This window comes from Agelaius phoeniceus, chromosome 6, assembly GCF_051311805.1.
Source record: "Agelaius phoeniceus isolate bAgePho1 chromosome 6, bAgePho1.hap1, whole genome shotgun sequence".
In the NCBI taxonomy this organism is placed as follows: domain Eukaryota; kingdom Metazoa; phylum Chordata; class Aves; order Passeriformes; family Icteridae; genus Agelaius; species Agelaius phoeniceus.
Window position 1 is genome coordinate 15,361,154 of NC_135270.1, and position 16,314 is coordinate 15,377,467.

At 40.3% G+C, this 16,314-nt stretch overlaps 1 protein-coding gene across 8 annotated transcripts in view; it reads left to right on the forward strand.

The window, feature by feature from the left end:
- Positions 1 to 16,314, forward strand: part of KCNC1 (potassium voltage-gated channel subfamily C member 1) — a 123,488-nt gene that overhangs the window by 67,737 nt on the left and 39,437 nt on the right. The window lies entirely within an intron of this gene.

A 16,314-nucleotide genomic window follows, 5' to 3' on the forward strand; every position in this document is an offset into this window, starting at 1 on the left:
ACACTGTATTTTGGCTGTAGCGTTAATGGCCATGGCATATCCAGGGTTCCTGGCCCATGAGATTAATGAAACCAGGTCATTTTCCAAACATCTCCCAAGGAAAGTTCAGCCATGTGGCCACCATGACACCTAAGTGAGAGCTGGGAAGGGAAGCACTCCAGTCAGTGTTGAAAACATTTAATCCCAGGGAGTCAGTCAGAGATCCAAGTCCACTTAGAAGAGCATGACACTCTAATAAACACATTGCACTGTGTTTCTTGCATCCACGAGCCACAGAGCTGCTCTTCATGTTCAGGCAGCTTGACTACCTCAATACAGTTCCCTGTCTGGCAGGGAGGGGAGGGCTGGGTGTGTGCAGTGAATCTGTCACTTGCAGCAGACAAGAACATCTTGTACTTGAGCTCTTGTTGAGTAGGTTAGAAAGGCAGACAAAGCGGCAGACTTATTAGATTTTTTTTTTTAACTGAGGTATTGAGAAGTAAAACCCTTATAACATTCTATTAATTGCCTGTGCAAGATATCTCATTGTCTCCATCAATAAGAACAAAAGCATTTAAGGGTTAATACTGAAAATAAAAACATTACAGTCTAAACTGAGCTTTGAAGAGATCCCAGCATTCCCATCCTTATTTTTTAGGCAATCATCACTAAAATTAAAAGAAACATCTGCAAGCTGGAATAATTGAAACTAAGCAGACAGATTGAACCAATTCAATATTCCCATCTTTGCTAAGCAACAGACTAGAGAGGCAAAAAAGTAGTTTGCAACAATCTGAAGGGCACTTTGACCAAGGAGGAAAAGGTCAAGCAAAACTAAGCAGCATGTAAATAGGAATATGATGGAATGAAAGCTTGATGAGGCTAAAAAAAAATTTAATTAAATTCTTTCACTCTGAAATTCTCCCTTAAAGGAAGTGAAATAAACCCCTTATAATACCCTGGAAGATCCCCACAGTTGCAGCAGGATGTACAAACACACCTTTTGGCATTTCTCACTTCCAAGATTTTTAAGAATGATGTATCTGATATGCATCCGTAAGAATTTAGCATCTGATATGCTAAAATCCTGGGGGTAAAGCACCACCTAATAACTCTGATTTGCTCATCTTTAATACTGGTATGAGCTCATCTTTAATACTACTGTGAGTTGTGCATGCATGTGAAGAATTAATAGGGTTTTCTGAGCAAGGAGAACAACTGCTAATGGTCATTACACTAGATCAGAGGACTGTAACATCATGCTCTTGAGCAAGCATGTGTTGTTCAGGGAAAATAAGGACCTTTAAAACCAAATGGCTGTGTTAAATCCCATGACATCTGCCTAAATATCTATGGGGTTTTAAAGGCAGCTTCTTAACCTTATCAGTCTTACAGCATTGCTGACACCACTACTTAAAATTAACAGACCCGAGAGAACTTTCTACAACTCAGCTTTTCAGACTTTTTACTTGGTTTCAGACTGTAAGCTTTGTGTAACTATGGAAAAATCATGGCTGGAGACACAAGAAATGAATGCAGCAGGCACTGCATATTTCTGAATCTCTACATCTCGCCCCCCTGGCAGTGATGTGCCTGCCGCATGTCTCTGCATGAGTCATCAGTGCAGGGGAAATACCTCCAAATTAGCAGATTAGGAAGGCAGATCCTGCAGACTTGGGCACACTGTCACAGCTTTGAGCCTTCCAGATCCAAGCCCTCGATGCCCATGCAGCTCTGATGACCTCAGACTGCGTGGCTCTGGACATGCTCCTGCCAGCATCAAGCAGTGTAGGCTCAGCACAATGCCCCAGCTGGGCAAAAGGCATTCTCCTTCAAGACTCTACTCTTCTATGGGCACAAAAGCCAGTGGCAAAGGGGGGAATTCAGATGGGGAAGAGGGAAACAAAGGCACACGGTGTTGGTGAGCCCACCCAACCCAGCAATGCCTTCAGAAGCAGGTCCTGGCCCTCGTGCACATCCACACCACGACACAAATCTATTTGAGTGCAAACCTATTACATAACTTACACTGAATTATGCAATGCTTTAGTGCTCATTAACAAGCAGAGGCTACCACAAGTTACTAGCAAAAACAATCTGAGGAAATGAATAAACATGACCTGTTTTACCCGTGCTTTTAGGCCAAGAAATCATGCATATTACCTCAGGAACAAAAGTTACTGAGCTCTAAAAGGTAACAGGTTCACCACTAATATTAACAAAGACAAAACCAGGAATACTCTTGTTTGCATAAGTTGCAGTTTATCTTATTTGGTAAGACTGTAAGTGTCCTAATTTGGTTTTAAAAGTAAAATCAATTGTAAATTTATTTAGACCAATTTACCTGCCTGCCTGTTGTACATCACTGGGCCTGTATTGATTGTTTGAGATAGAACTCATTCCAAATTGTATTGATTTAATTCATTTGCAAATTTTTAGCAAAGCATATTTTGTTGTTTCAGGGCAGAAGTACATAAAGCTTCATTTAGAGACTGCAGGACTGAGCAGGGGAGGTATGGGAGGGGGCTAGAATTTCTCAAATAAATGAGATTTACAAGCAGCAATATGAATCATCTGTTTCTGATGAAAGATCATTTTCTAAACAATAAATAAGAAAAACTGGGACTGGAAAAAGCCTAGATACATTGATGGGGGGAAAAAAAATCCAGTTGGTGAAATAAGAATGGGGTGAATAATTCATAAATAGTACGGTGTATTGGTCGTTTTAACAGACATTTTGATTTATGGATTTAAGTGCCTAAAATAGCTCAACAATTTATAAAACATCTTAAAATCAACTGATCATGAGTAGATTTGTCTGGCTTTACAGCAAGGCAGTCGAGCTGCATTTGTTACCGTGGCAACTGAAGGTACCTCAGTTACCATGGCTACAGCTCCTTTAAAATACGGTTGGCAATTCCTCCCTCCCCAACTTTTGTGACTATTTTGAAAAGGAATTTAAAAAACAAAAAAGAGAAATCCTAGTGCTCTGTCAACACTTGCACTGAGACAAAAGGTTTGCAAAATGCAAATTTTGCCAACCCACAACGCCGGGTTAAAGATAAGCTAACTTTTCTGCTGCAAATCTTCACCTCAGTGAGACACTGAGGTGTGTTATGAAGAGTTTAGATCTGGGAATCCACAATCTTGGATTATGAAGAGCTTGATGATCACATACTCAGCTCAACATTTCACATCAAAACCCAGTTCTGCTGCTCACTGGAAGAAGAGGTGCAAAAATGGACTCTTACCACATTGCAAATTCTCTGTATATTAAAGCTCCTCACACACAGGCAGTTGCCTGGATTGCTTAATGAAAGATGGGAAAAAGAGTCAGAAATTCTGGATTCTTGTTTCTGAGGCAGATGAAGTAGCAACCTCCCCAGGCTCCAGTCAGCACCCAAGATGTGCTTCCTATTCTGGAAAGGATGGCTTTATGAAGGAAACCATTTACTGCACTCAGATCAGTGTCCTCTGAATTATCCTGAGGTTAAAGTAGCATTTATGTTGCTAAACTGCAAGTAAACTGTTAAGGGAGGTTTCTTGCACCTAATGCATCAAGACAGGAAAAGGCTTTTCCATCTTTCCAGAAATTGTGCACCTCAATCCGAGACACAAGGCATTCAAGGAAGAGGTCACAATGTCTCTTTCACATCACTGAGGTTTTACTGAAAATAAAACATAAAAATACTTCAAGCTCTGATTGATAAATATTTTTTTAAAAACTAATCACAAATCTCAATTTGGACATCTTCTGATTCCCAGCTAGCTCTATGTTTTAAAATCACCTTTAATTTTCCCTCCCTAGGAAACAGTTTTTTGTGCTCTCCCAAAACATTCAATTGCACATAGTTGATGGTATAAGCAGGCTTACAGCAGCACACAATTGCCACAAATCACTTAAGAATTAGAAATGGAGTGAGTGAAAATAAGCCCTCTGGGGTCAATGCTATTTTTCATCCTTATTTGCCAACAGAATACCTGGCTTGAACATGAGTCCTGCCTTTCTCCTCACTTCTCCAACTTCACCCTCAATCCCCTCTCATTTTCACTTAAATTTTTATGCAGTTTTGTGCCTATTATATGGATACTTGCTAGGGAAGATTTCCTTAAGTGATTAGTGGTTTCTGGCTGTTATTTCTCACTGGTTTTGAGTCTCCAAACCAAAATGTCCTGAAGGGCTAAATTTTAATAAGCCATCAGTCCAATCATAGTAAAATATCTGATAAGATGTCCTAGTGCTGAGGATTTCAAAGTCTCATGACAAAGTATTGAGGACACTAGAAAGGGCAGTGGAAATGTTTTCACCCTTTTCTTAACCCAGAGATCCATTTCCACAGTCATTGAGGTCACAAAGAACAAAACTCTAAGAGCCTGCCCAGATCTGAGCCCTGTCCCCCCATTCTTTATACCCCCTACACTCATTTGCTGTGTGTTGGACTCACTGAGCTGCAAGCTTAAAGGAAAGAACATGGCTCAAGGTCTGAGCTGGAATTTCACTACCAGCCTGCTTTGAACTCTGCAAACACAAGTTCTGGGGGACCATATCTTGGCCAAAAGACACAGTATCCTAACAACAGCCCAGCACTCCAAATTTTACAGATTATCCACCCCTGGGAAAGTTTCGATATTAAGATACAGATTTTTAATCCTGTCCCCTAATTTTACCCCAATTCAAGATCTCAATACTGGTAGTTGTGTACTCAAAGTTAAAACACTATCCTTGAAAAACACAAGTTCTAAACACAATCACTTTGTCTGTGGCACAGAAGTAGTAGCTACTTGTTTTGCCTTACAAAACAGTTGCAGAGATTGATACCTACATTAACATTTCAACAGCAGGTGTAGAGTTCCACACTGTTAGATGCCATAGAGTGCTTTGGATTCTTTATACTGCAGGTAGATACATAATATTCAAACAGAGCTGTTTCAAATGAAAGATATTTCCTTTATGTCTGAGGTTAGAATTCAGAAACTGAGTTGGTTCTCCAACCACACTTAGCATGCGCACTTGAATAAACCTAAGAAATGAAAATACACCACAGATGATACAGCCAGAAGACAGTAAACAATAATATATGAGAGGATCTTATCATCCAACAAAATTTTGAGTATACTGCAGAACACAAACTAAACACAGTTGCATAATATTGCTAGCAAACCTTTTAGAATATTGTACATTCCTTCTACCTTGTCCAGGAAGCAAATTTTCTCTAGGTTTAGGCTGTGACTTACCTTCTGATCCTTCTGAATATTTCCATCTTTCTTTTAACCTTGACTGCACAAGAGGTTGGATTTAGAAGTACTTGCTTGTTGCTTATGCAATACACCTCCCAGGAGGGGTTCAAAGGGCTCCTCCTGGGCCTTTTGTGGCCCCAGCTGAAAGGGGTTAACAGAGAGGTGTGCTTGGTGCAGCACCAGATGAGAGAATGGCTCTCACCTGCAAGGGGCTGTAGGGAACCCCTTTGACAATGCCAGGCAATCAGCTCTGCAGCAACCCCCTCAAAATCCTCCCTCTGCAAGGCCTCCACAGCTGCCAACGCTGAACTGGCTTATGGGAGGGGTGATCACCACCTGTAGCTCAAAGCAGGGTTGGTGTCACAGGTGCTAGATGGATGTGACTCACCAATTTAGCCTTAAAAAACATAACAACAAGTACAAGGCTTTTTCATTGCTCTCCTCCATGTCAGGACAGAGTTTTTGCAAGTCTCTAAGCCACTACTGTGGCTAGATTGGGTACAGTAGGAGAAAATATTGCACCATGGAAAGAAAAGATGCTACAACTTTCTCCTTGAAGTCAGGATGGTGCTGTCAGCAAGGGGGGTGGCAACGTGCTCTGACTGCCTTGTGTCACCATGGTGGCAGCTCATGCCATGGCAGATGCCCTCATGAGTCTGGGTTGTATGTTATGCTTTCTGTAAATATCACATCTCTCCTTGCCCACAAAACAGTGGAATCTCACCAATACCAAACTGGGCTGTTTTCCCTGAGATGTTAGATAAAGAATTAAAAGAATACTGGGGAAGCAAAGTGTGTGACTGTCTGAACAGGAGACTGGCACCTAGTGGCCATGTTATGATTCCAGTTGCTTACTGCTGACACATTGAAGAGTGGAGCCACAGAAATACAGGAATAAATATTTTCTTCTTCAGAGAGACAGGAGAACTGGTGTTGAAAAAAATACCCTCAATCTTGCTGGTCTGACTCAAGACAGGCTATAAAGAATCCTTTAGGCTGGAAGTGACTTGTAAAGGTGATCTGGTGCAACACCCTGCAGTGTGCAGGGACATCTTCAACTACATCAGGTCACTCAGAGCCCTGCTTAACCTGACCTTGAATGTTTCCAGGGATGGGACATCTACAACCTCTCTGGGCAACCTGCTCTGGTGTTTCACCAGTCTCACAATGAAAAAACTTCTTCCTTGTATCTAAGCCTGATTACCTCATTAAGTTTAAAACCATTAACTCTCATGTTAATGGTTAACTCTCATGCAACTGGCCCTGCTCAAACATTCGTCCTCATCTTTCTTCTATGACAAAGACTGTTTTGGAAGTTGCCTAGAAGAGCTACCAACACAGTTTTATAAGTTATGTTGTCACTAATTTGGATATCTAAAATGGCTCACAGCCAGTCAAAACCCAGTACTGACAAAGATTGCTGTCAGTGGAAATTTTGTATGTTCCCATCCTATGCATTATCCTTGCACAAATTAAGCTGTGCAGGAGCCTCTGCCTAACTAGGGAATGAAAACATCCTCTGCTTTCCAAAATATTGCCTATTTTTAAAATAATTTTTGGGTTTTCTTTTTGATTTGTAATAGTTGCAATTATAAATAAGGTGGATATACTTTTACATAATTATACAATAATGTTGATATTTGATATTTAGGTTTTTTAGAGCAAAGGCACAAAAAGATCTCAATATTTAGTACCATGTTTAGGCCACCTAGGAGCTTAACAGGACTTTTGTGCTACACACTGCCCAAAGGTAGGAAAGAATTATGGCCATGCTGCTTTAAAAGCACAAACTGCTAGCTATGGATTAAGCCAAGTAAACAATATGGAAGGGAAAGTTCCCACAACACATTGCTAGTCATAATCTGGAAAAGAATATGAAGAAATGGTGAAATTATCCAAAATGAAGCACTCATTGAAATGCCTGAGGTTTAACATCCTTATTTTTAGACACCTTGTTAAGAACTCTGGCTTTTCATGGAATACATCATCTCTGACATCCATCCACATAAACTGCAGTGAAAACAGGAAATCCTGAGCTCAACATTTACTGGCACTATAGTGATCCCAGGGCTTCCAGTTTTCCAGGGTGAGGAGTTATTTTGAGTGCCTCTGTTCTGAGGTGCTAAACTCAACTATCAGAGGGTAAACACTCAGCTGCTCCCAGAATTTAAATCTCCTTGGAACATATCCCACAGAGTCAGAAACCAAGGTTTCAAAATCCATGGTCAAATATGAAGTAAATTGGTCTGTAGATGAATTCTATCATAATGATTTTTGCTATAGTATTGCTTTGGGAGAGAAATTGGGTTAAGGCTGCAGACGTAAACTGCTCACCTTTGGGGCTTGATGCATTCTGGATCTTCCACTTCATCCTGAGTAGGAGCTGCCAGCATCATCCCACACCTGCCACACCCCAGCAGCTCTGTGTGAATGTGTGTGGACGGTGTGCAGACAGACCTAAAACCTGTCCAAGGCTGCTTGTGTAGCCAGCCTGCCCATGTGGGAAACTACAAAAGGTTGGACAGGTACTCATTTTAATTTGTCTTGAAGCAGAAACATTATTGCCTGCACACAACCATGATCTGGAACACACACCAAATACCTTGGCTTAAAAGCCACAGGGAGGGAAGTTGGCCTTGCCTGTTAAGTTAAAGAGTTCTACATTCAGGGCAAAGCCTCCCTGTGTTTCAGGTGTTTCCTTATGGACTTTTCTACTCCCACACACTGGAGGGTTTCCTCTTGCAAAATGGTAAGCAGGGCATGTTCTTTCTAAATGAGCTGGAGACCACCGAGCACCCTCTGTCTCATTCATACCTCTGACAATTTCATTCTTGGGGGCTGCTGTGAAGCTGAGGTTGGTGAATCAAACCTCACTGAGGGTGGGCTCCAAAAGGCTGCAGAAATAATGTCTCCAGCTCTATGCACCACTTCAAAAGTAGGTTTGAGAGAGGCTGCAGATATATAAGCATAAAAGCATACGAATTAAGCCACCTTTGGGCAAGTCACAGTGGAGAAGCTGTAACAAAAAGGGAAAAAAATAGACCAGCAGCAAGTTAGAGAGGAAGGAAGTGTGATTTTCTCAGGAGATAAATCCAGAACAAAGGTGGTGAGGTGAGATCCTGAAAATCCTAACACATGACACCACCACCATTCATTGCTACAAAACTCTCCCATTCAGTTTAGAACAGAAACTGTGCAAAGTCCAAAAAATGTTACCAACTGCCTAACAGAAAAAAATTTAAACTCCTAGTATTAATGGGCAATTAGAGTTCTCTGGTTTCTTTTGTCATGTGTTAGTTTATGTTCCATGTATTAGATATTACATGATTTTCTCAGTTTCTTTAATCCTAAAGCTTTTGACAGAACTGATAGCATAAAAGTGTGTGGCATCGTCTGAAAATGAGATAAATAATTCTATTGAATTTATGCAGCAAAAGCACAAGCATATGAGAACAGAAGTCTAGGACTCATGGGATGTTTGAATGTTTAGTGGTTGTTAGCTTACAAAAGAAGGAAAACGCCTGAAAATTTCTAAATGCTTAGTTGTCTGTGATGGATAGGACAAAAATCCTTAAGCTTAAAAGAAAAAGCTTAAGATGAAGAAGATTTAGTTGAGGCATTAGGAAGAAAAAATATAGATAAAAAATGGTGAAGTACTGGGATAAATTTCCTGCAAAATTTCCATGATATTCACCAGTAGAGATCCTTAACAACTTTCAGGAATGATCAAAGACTGTGCTTTGGGACAGGGAAATGACAATTTTGAAGGTCCCTATTAAGCGCACATTTCTGCAGTCCCTCAGAGATGCAAGGCTTACTTTCACACTTATAGCTCCTTCTGCTGTGTCTCATATACTCAGCTGCAGGAGTCTTGGGGCCCTTTTGGATCAGGAATCTATATATGTTAAGAATTTCCCACTGCAGCATTGCTGAGCAATATGAAGCATTCCTTGGTCCCACCATACTGTTCCCATTTAGTTCTCACTACCAGACTAGGGAGCAGCAAGGAAACTTTGCAAAATAAATTTGCTTCTCTACTGTGTCAATGATCCTATTAATTCACAAGACTTAATCTGTCCTAGATAAAACTGGAAGGCTTGCCTGTGACCTACAAAGAACCATTCCAGCCCTTGCCTGGTGACCACCTGGCTGGCCATGTGGCCCAGAGGAGCACTGTCCATACCCCACTGCCAGTTCTGATGCAGCCTTGCTTATCCCAGTAACTACCTTGTCAAAGCACATGGCTGCCTGCTAGGACTAACATTTGAGACATCAGCTTCTAATTTATTTATTGCAACGTCAACACCGAATAACTTAAGCATATTTTCCACAGATGACTGCACATTTTTTTTAACACGCTGTTTCATGTCTGTGTGCCACAAAGCATTCCAAGATTTTTTTGCAAGCTGTCATATATTTTTTGGCATTACATAATCATTTGATCCATGAGCTGCTAGTGGACTTTTTATCCAACTCTAGAGCAAGCTCTGTCTATCCGCAAGGCTCCTTCTTCCATTTGTCTCAGCTACAAACCATGAATTTGAATAATCTTGTGAGTGAACAGCATGTTTGCTGATGTGAGCTTCTCTATCAATTGTATTATCTCACTGAAAGGCAATCTGCTGAGAGGGTCATCTGCCTTCACTGAGAACAGCTTCATGCTAACATCTGATTGTGCCCTCATATACCTACACCACACCCATAAAAAAAAACTAGATTTTTTTCCCCTTGCAAATAATTTCCTTTTCATGATCATTGCTCACAGGATCTTGAAACATCTTCCATTAGGATTCTTAATGAAATATTGCAGAGGTTGCTTTTTGACAGAGTCCTAGCTTTTGCTCACTTCCCCAGCATTATCTGGTTGTTGGCATCATGTGCCCACATTTAATCATCTGATCAGTCATACAGATTCAGTATTACTTTCAAAAATTCAGCAGAATTACCGGCACATTAAAAATGAGTCATTTGTTTGAATCAGGGTCCATATCTCTAAGAAAGCCTGGAAAATTGGTCTTGACATAATTAAGTGTTTATAAAGCTAAGTATTTAAGGCAGCTTTCACTTAACCCATACTTTGGCTGAGCTGCAGCAAAAAGATTTGTCTTGTTAAATAATCCAGGGACACATAGGCCGAACTAAATTATTTTTAAATTAGAAGTGGTTAAAGTGCTGTTTACAGATTAAAACAAAAACTAGGCAAAGCGTTGAGATTCGAGTCACAGAGGGGCAAATGCTGGCATTTTCATGGAAGTGCAGCAGTTTTGAGAGACAAACCCCAATCAGATAAACTACTGTAAAAGAAAGTTGGTAAAGCACTTGAAGAGATACCTTATAAATAGAAACCCCAGTACTTTATTCAGGTTTAGTACAGGTCTCTGGGTATATTTGAATTATTGATGTTTTGTAGAAAACCAACTCCTCTGTTGCCAGCATACGTTATGGAAACTCTTCAGAGCCTAAGTTTTTCCTGCAAGTGTGTAGCAGTGATAGACAAAGTGAAAAATTACTAGATTTGTGATTTTTATATTATTCTGCCCATCCACACCCCTCAGCCCTCTCCCATTCCCCCAAAACAAACAACAAAACCCCAAAACAAACTAACCCAAACATAGTAGAACTCACTAGAGTCACAATACACCTTTCTGGAAGCTCCATAGCAGTAAGACTACCATTGTTTCTCCCTCAGAGACAAAGTTCTGTGGTGAGTTCTATGTTCTCACCTCCCATTTCTTGGCAAGCCCCAGGTCCTCCTAAGAGAGAAGCAGGAAACCTCCTGCTGCTTAGGGCCCTGCTCATGCAGACTGAGATGACAACTGCTTAGTTCCTCTTCTTTGCTGGTTCAACAGCAAAGAGATGGTGCCACTTATGTAGAGAAGTTCCTGATGCTTTAACAGATCTAGTTCAATCAAAATGCCACCTGCCTCTGCTTTTCATCCAGAGGTTCTAGGGAGGGTAGAATTTCCTGAATTTCCCTATAAAAGGATAGGGATTAAGAATCACTTTCAAAAATATTTCTGATAGCAGATGGAAAGGAAAAGGCTGGCAAATCTTCTCTGAGTGTGCTGTTTCTTTTCTCCCATCTAGCTTGAGTAGGATTGTTAAATGATTCTGAGCAGTATCAAAGGAGAAGAGCACGTGTCTGCGGCGTGCAGCTGCTACTAACTCACTCTGAACGTGTGATCTGGAATGAATTATGAATAGCGTGTCGTGTACACCGCTATTTCCTAGAAAACAAACTCTGCAGTCACTGAAACCTGACTTGCAAAGCCCTGCTGCTTCCACTGCCACCACACACTTTCCTTGTTGTCTCTGATCTAAGAGTGCTGCCAAGATTCAGCCAAGGCCTCCCTTCCCAAGTCCCCACTCCAGACACACATCAGTCTGGACAGGGAGCAGATGTAAGTTGGCAGGCAGTTCCAAGCCCCAAAGAGTTTATTATCTCAATTAAATTAAAAATAAAATTAAAAAAAAATTTAAAAGGATGGTACAAAAGATGCAGGCCCACATGCTTGAATGTGTCAATAGTGGAGGTTGGAAAAGAGCCTTACTCACCTGATTTCTGATCTGGTACTTTTGTCACCATCCTTCACTGCCCATCTGCACTGAAGTCTGGGAATTCCAGGCACCATATCAATGAATTCTAGCAGGTTACCCAGCATATTAGTATGGACCCAAGCATAAAAGAAGGTTTCTTATCTCCAAGACCAAAACTATCTAAGACATGCAAGGTAAAGTGCTGTTTTAAAAACTACTCCCAGAAGTAAAGAGCAAAACCTCTGTATTTAATCCTGTCTGGTCCAGTACTCAGACCTTTTATGTAAGCCTAGCCTCTAAATCCTCATGTATTAGAAGGTTTATTTGGGTTTTTAAGGCTGTTGGGTTTTTGTTTCCTTTCCATACTGAGTGGAAAGATGCTGACTAATTATTCATGAGTGGCTATGTCTGATTCCATTACCTTGCTCCTTTTACAGCCATGCAACGTTGATGTGAAACACTACTGTTATGAATTAATTGGTACTTCACATTCCCACTGCCCTGGCAAAAATGGCTGGGTTAGGCATAAGGCAGGGAGAAGAGGTAGATAGATAGATGAGACAGATTAGATAGATAGATAAGATCAAATAGATAGATACATAGATTTAATCAGAGGAAAGATAAATTAGGTTAAAAAATTCTCCACTTAGGGGCATGACACCTTTTAGACTCTTTCAAAATAAACTTATTAAAATATAGCCAGTATTAAGAGAAATTATGCAGGAGTGTAATTTCTTCTGTCTACAGAATGAAAATATTTTAATGTAACTTACATTTTAATCCAAATCTCCCCTGTTAAATCTCCTCTCTGCCTTTACTTGTGGCTTTTGTGGCTTTGGACAACCTGAGACTTTTCTTTGTTGGTATTAGAGCCAGAAAAAAAAAGTGATAGCAGCAGCATTTCTAGTGAAATAGAAATCATTCACACATCAAAGCAAATAAAAGAGTTTTGATCACTTCAAACACTTTACCTAGGTATATTCTTTAATTATAGAAATTTTAGATGCCATTATGTAACTCAACAGCATGTGACATCACTTCTTAAAATCCTCACTCTTTTCCCTCAGCCCATTCCAATTCTAGGAAGAGAAGCTGCTGTAAAATGTAAGAAGAAGATTAAGAACTACTAAATTATACAAGAGCAATCCATTGGTTTGATTAGTTTTCAGACAATTATTAGTGAAATAAAAAGAGACAGACTTATTTTCAAAGACAATAGAACACATGTGAGTCCCATGGTCTTCACCAGACTTTATCAGCACTGCCCATCTCTGGATTTGACAAGTTACCATGCTAGGCTCAATGGGCCTCTGATGGTGAGCCAGGGAGAACTTTTTTTCCACATGTTTGGAAAAAATTAATGCTGGTCTTCCTAGAAAAGCCTACTCACCGATTTTTGTGCTATTAGATCATGCTTACAGTTTGCTAAATCTCAAATGACTAACAAAGAAAAATATGCAGAAGAAAGAATGGAAGAGAGCAATATAAACTGGGGATCAAAAACATAAATCTGTGCCAGTGATACTTGTAGTAAGCTGATAAATTCTTGTGTTTCAAGAAGCTGCAGGTGATAAATCTATCAGAAATGGATGCCAGTGAACAAATTGTCAGGCCTGACTTTCAGGTATTTCTGAACTTAAATTGGAGAAAAGTTAAATTAGAGAAAAATACTGGGATTCTTCCTGTCAATACCATTACTCATACATAGTTTAATGAAATCTTGAAAGCAGACTCATGCTTTCAAAGCCACAAAGCCTACAAAAACATGCCCATCCCTAAGAAAAATGTTGTTAAAACCAGATAGGAGGAAGCAGACACTTCACACTCATTTAGGGGGTGCTTCCTGCTCTGCTGAAGTGGGGACTAAAAGCTCTCAATTAATCTCTGAAGCCAAGGTGTGAGCACACAAGGGCTAACAAGGAGAGATCATGGGTGTGATGCTCTCTACCGATAGCACTGCCAACCTGTACCACTGCAGAAAACTTAATGCCTGGTCGGAACTGGTTATTTGTTCTCTTTAAAACAGTAAAATATCAGTTTCAAGATACTTGCTGTGCAAGGTCAGCCTGAAGGTTGTCCTAAGCAGGAAAAACTCACTCAGGAGATATATTTGTATACACCAAGAAGAGGATTGCATTTGGAATCAGGAAAAAGAAAGGGGCCATCTTCATAAACCCTTAAAATGCAAAATGGTTTTTATTGCCCTCTCTCCTTCTCATCCTACCTGTCTTAAGGAAGTGTGAGCACTTGCTTCTGCAGCCTGAATTCTCAGGGCTCTATGCTTCCATGAAACAATCTGCCCCAGGCTGGAACACAGCAGACATGCTCAGGCTGCTAGGAACATCTTCCTGACTACTTGGTGCAAGATGCTTTTTCTTTCTCATTTTACTCATATGTAGACAATTAATCTCCAAGTGTTATTGATATCGTACGCAAAAGGGATTTTTCAGGAAGACTGTTGATATGCTAAAGCCATTAACATTTAGATAAAAGCATATAGAACCTGCACACATTTATATAGGATCACAAAGCACATGGACAACACCTGATAATTTGATTTTAGCACATATCAGCACGTATAGCAGATCCTCACATAACAGTGCTGTGAGAACCTGAAGTTTTTACGGGAAAATATCACTTTATTGTTTAAATCTGCAACAATGGTTCTGATCTCTTTGGCAACAAAGCTGAATTTGAAAAGTAGAAGAGTTTGTTTGTTTCTGTATCCTTCCAAGCTTATTTGTTCTTACTGGCCTAACACTGGCATAGGCTGCCCACAGAGGCTGTGGGATCTCCAGCCTTGGAGATACTCACACCTGGAGTAGGCAAGAGCAACCTGGTCCATCTTTGAAATTGTACCAAACAACCTCCAGAGGGCCCTTCCAACCGAAATGATTCTGTGATTTTATTCTCTTCCATTTTCTTTGTATTCTATTAAATGGTTCACCTCAAAATGTGGCAAATCCATCTTTTTGACTTTGTTTGCTAATATAGAAGGTCAAGTGTAATTCTGCACTAGGTCTACCCAGGAAGGCAAACAGGAGGAACTTCTTGATTGCAGGAGAGTTTTGATAGTTTGAAGTATAGGTTATTTTTAATGGGTCTGTTCCTTTGGCAGCAGTTTTGTTCAGACTATTGCACTGCATTCACTGGTAACACCCAGTCAGAAGAAACTAGTTCTTTTTAACCCCTGTGTTGACTACACTGTTGAAAAAGGGACACTGAGTAACAGGAAACTAAAAGGAACAGGAAACTAATATTTTTATTATCACAGTTTCTCATGCTCATAAAGACAGGGAAATACTTATATGACATCTCTTGTCAAGGTGACACACATGACAAACAAGAAGGTAACAGATGTAGGGAGTGGAGTGGCAAGAGGTATTACCATGACAATACTACTCCAACACACAAAGAGACTTAGATATGTGTAAATTTCTTAATTGGTTAAAGAAGGACTGAGCAGGGCAACTGTGGTTACAAGACTTGTGAATTTTGGCCTGACTGCACTGACTGTACCCCTCAATTATCCTGGAATATCCAAGAGATCTCCTTTAGGCTGAGAAAACACTGAGAAAAGCTAAAAAAACTGGCTTGGATCAGCTTGGAGAATAGAATTCTCCAGGGAGATCTTATTGCTGCCAACAAGGTCTCCCTGTCAATATTTAAAGGAAGCTCATAAGAAAGATGCAGATCGACTTTTCTGTAAGTCCTGTTGTAACAGGACTGAGGGTAATGTTTTTAACCTAAACAAGGGAAGATTCATACTAGAAGAGATTTTTTTACAATGAAGGTGGTGGAACACAAGGGCAGATTTCCCAGAGAGGTAGTGGATGCTCCATCCTTCGAAACATTCAAGGCCAGTTTGTAATAGTAATCTAACATGCTTTAAAAAAAAATTAATCTAATTCTAGTACAAGTCTTACACTGTAATGAGAATCTCTTCAAGAAAATTGTGTCCGGTGAAAGCCAACAGATGTGTGTCCTTTGGGATCAGCTGACAGGTTTATCTGAAACCTCTTCTTATCCCCACTATTCCCCACTCCCAAAAGATCTAGAGAAGGAAACTGAGAACAGAGGCATTTGAGAGCTCTGTTTCATAATGTAACTCTTCTCAACCTGTGTCTGGGGTTTGCCAAGAAAGTCTGATGATGCCAAGGACTCTGCTCCTTGCTGTAGAGCCCACCTGAGACTGCCACCAGTATTTACTAGCACCTTTCTGAGATCTGAAATATCACAGCTCTCACTAAGCTGAGAGCAGCCATGGTACTGCTGAGAGAATGCTGAGAAAAGTACTGCCTGGCAGCTGTCCTGGAAGGTGTGCTCTCTCTTTAAGGCAAGGAAGTAACAGAAGACCAAGTTCAGGAAAGTACAATTTCAATATGTCTTTAACCTTAAATCCCACAGACAGTCCTGAGATTTAAGTGCTAGCTTAAATGTACACTCTCACTAAGGCACTATCTGTATAAGAATGGATTTTAACATGTACTTATATACTGCTTTCCCTCCCAGGCTGAATGTTAGGCTGTCTTTGCAGGTGAGACTTGGCATCTTAAGCCC